Source organism: Pinus tabuliformis, chromosome 5_1, assembly GCF_031772625.1.
Source record: "Pinus tabuliformis cultivar Carrire ecotype Pingquan chromosome 5_1, CPIR1, whole genome shotgun sequence".
In the NCBI taxonomy this organism is placed as follows: Eukaryota; Viridiplantae; Streptophyta; class Pinopsida; order Pinales; family Pinaceae; genus Pinus; species Pinus tabuliformis.
Window position 1 is genome coordinate 879,554,457 of NC_142305.1, and position 3,439 is coordinate 879,557,895.

General features: G+C 40.8%; 1 pseudogene across 1 annotated transcript; it reads left to right on the top strand.

The window, feature by feature from the left end:
* The first annotated feature begins 788 nt into the window (after positions 1-788).
* LOC149167631 (pentatricopeptide repeat-containing protein At2g13600 pseudogene) lies at positions 789-3,226 on the top strand (annotated as a pseudogene). The gene is made up of 2 exons (XR_016260949.1): positions 789-1,065; positions 1,188-3,226. The product of XR_016260949.1 is annotated as a pentatricopeptide repeat-containing protein At2g13600 pseudogene (transcript).
* The last annotated feature ends 213 nt before the right edge of the window (positions 3,227-3,439 follow it).

Sequence of the window (3,439 nt, forward strand, 5' to 3'; positions counted from 1 at the left end):
CCTTCCAAGGTGTGTATGTCCCTCATGTCATCCTCTTCCTCACCAAGACTCGAGAGATTCTATAAACTTCTTCATGCCTACTAACATTCACCAAGATCCTTCTACCTTGTCATTTGTTCAAACCATGCTGTCCTACCTTTCGACCCGTACCAATAGCTTTTTACTCACATATCACCTCTTATTTATAACAACCATAGACCACCTATAGTCCACAATGCTTATCCTCCCTCTTATTTCCATATGTTCTCTTATGTTGACAGAAAGACATTCATCATTTCATGAGCACCATCAATGTCGCTAACTAGGAAGCCCTTCACTAACTTTGTGGTATTTGTGTTATCTCCATTTTTGATTTTGCTTATTTGCAATCCCAATATACAACTACCTTCAGTTTCCCAATTTACTTATTGATTGCCTTAATTGATCTACTCTGGTTGTCCTCCATTTTATCTCAATATTGACACTAGCAAAGCTCTAGTTTATTACAATATTTTCATATATATATAAACCCATTTTATAAAATGACAACCTGCATAGTTGGGTCCCTCGTCACACTAAACCTTTAAACATATACCCGACCTCAAGCTGATGTTCAAGCCCTTTCGACCATTCAATCTCCAACCTCTAATAAAACATTAAAAACCTTTCGATTTCAAATGTTACTGTGTCTACATTCAAAATGTTTGACAGTGTAATATAATTAACTATACAATTTATTCATATTTTCCTGTCAATGACATAACTACACACCCCTTCGAGTGTATTTGAATGTGCGTTATGTTTTGCCCACTCTTATGGGTTTGACTAAAAACCACCAAACCCACTTACGGTATAGTAAAACCAAGAGGAAACGACGATTTATGTGAAACCGAACTATGAACTATGACTATGACTGATTTGCACCACAATCCATAGCAGGGAAAAGTGCGTTTTCCATCAGTCTTGGATTCCGCCGTAATTAATTGTATGACGCACTGATTAAAATATCTCTGCCTGGGAGCTCAGTCAATTCCAATGGCATGGGATAGAGTATGATGCCAACCTTGTCCGTTGATTGGATTATGGGTAAAGTCTTAGAAATATTTATGAGTTTTGGGAAATTACATTTAATTCCATGGAGGAAAAAATTTGTGCAGTGCCACCAGAGTTATAGTGTCCTAACCCAGGCAGGAAACCTTGATTTTCAGGGAATAAGTTGGCAGGTAAAAGCACTGTGCGAGTCAAAACGATTGAAGGAAGCCATGGATTTGTTGCACGCGATGAGCCAGCGAGGAATTAGAGCAGATTTCTACGTATATGCTTCCCTGTTGCAGGGCTGTATCAATATGAAAGCTTTGGCACAAGGAAAGACAGTTCACCTCCACATGGTTGATGCTGGGTACAATCCTGATACATATTTATTAACTAAATTAGTCATCATGTATGCAAGCTGTGGAGATATGGAGGATGCACGCCAAGTGTTCGACAAAATGCCTGAGAGGAATGTGGTCACATGGTCAAGCATGATTGCAGGATATGCAGAATACGGTGATGCCGAGAAGGCTTTCTCACTTTTCATCCAAATGCAACAGGGGAACATTCAAAAGGACTCCTTTGCCTTGTCTAGTGTTCTCAAAGCTTGTGGTGTGGAGCGGGGAAAGCAGATTCATGCTTGTATATTTAGATCTGGATTTGAATCTGATGTTGTAGTGAAAAGTGCCCTCGCTGCAACCTATGCCAAAGGCGGCAGCATTAAAGATGCACGCCAAGTGTTTGATGAAATGCCTGAAAGAGATATTGTAGCATGGAATGGGATGATTGCGGCATACAGTCACTGTGGAAGTGTAGAAGATGCATATACGATTTTTCACAAAATGCCTTGCAGGAATACAGCTTCATGGAATGCAATGATTGCAGCATATGCACAACATGGTTATTGTGATAAAGCTTTGTTACTGTCGGGACAAATGCAGCAGGCAGGCATGAATCCGGATTTCATGACGTTCGTTAGTGTTTGTGCAGCCTGCGCTGACTTAGCAGCGTTGGAACGGGGTAAACAGCTTCATGCCTCTGCTGTTAGGAGTGGATTTGAGTCGTACGTTGCTCTGGGAAACGCACTTATTGACATGTATGCTAAATGTGGAAGTATGGAGGATGCTTTTCAAGTGTTTGATAAAATGAACCAAAGGAATATAATCTCATGGACTGCTGTAATTATGGGATATGGAAAACATGGTTACTCCAGGGAAGCCCTTGATCTCTTTGAAAAAATGCAGTGTGCAGGAATGAATCCAAATCATATCACGTTTCTTGGTGTTCTATCTGCCTGCAGCCATGCAGGACTAGTAGATGAGGGCTGGCATCACTTCGATTGTATTACTAGAAAGTTTGAGATGAAGCCTATGATGGAGCATTATGCGTGCATGGTTGACCTTCTCGGCCGCTCGGGACGTTTGAATGAAGCATATGACTTGATCAATAAAATGCCATTCGAAGCTGATGCGGAGGTTTGGGGATCCTTGCTTGGTGCCTGCAGAGTCCATCTCGATGTGGATCTTGGCCGATGTTCAGCAGAGCGCCTTTTTCAGTTGAAGCCACATGATTCTGGAGCATATGTGATATTGTCGAACATCTATGCTGCCTCTGGCAAATGGGATGATGTAGCCAGTGTGAGAAAGCTGATGTTAGATAGGGGATTAAAAAAGGAACCTGGATGCAGTTGGATTGAGTGCAATAAAAAAGTGCATGTATTCCATGCTAGGGATGCAATGAACCTTCAAACACAAGACAACTATTCAATATTACAACAGTTGGATGAGTAGATAAAAGAGGCCAGATGTGCATACAACACCAATCTTGCCCTCCATGATTTGGATTGTAATGGGCAGAAAGAGCACATATATCACGTTGTTGCCCAACAAGCATGGAGTTATGCTTGAAGCGAGAGCTGTGCTTAAACATGGACATATGTGAGCCCAGAGCTTTGCCAGCTCAAAAAAGGAAACAAAGCTTCTAGCATAACCAAAAGGTGGCTAATGCATTAGGATCGGTACACCAACAAGAATGCAAACCCATACTGTTTTAACTGCTACAGAAAACCAAATTTATTTCTAAACTTGTCAGAGGAGAAATTGTTGCACGCAATGAGATCGCTTCCATCATTTTCAATTATTGGATGGCAAATGTCTGGATACTTTGATTATTGATATTGGACTTGAACTAGTAACTACATACTCAGTGCTACAAATTCTAATTCCAATCCCTGGTGGAAACAAAGATCTTTAAGATGGCAATCTTTGAAAGTTTGACACTGGATTTTATTCCCAGCTAGGAACTCCGAACTATGGGATTTTCCCATCCAAACACAGAAAATGTGTAATAGCTGCAAAGTTTTGCTTTCCACTCAGTGATCAGGTCCATGGAAAATACAGAACGGTATCATGGATTTGCCATTTCTAGA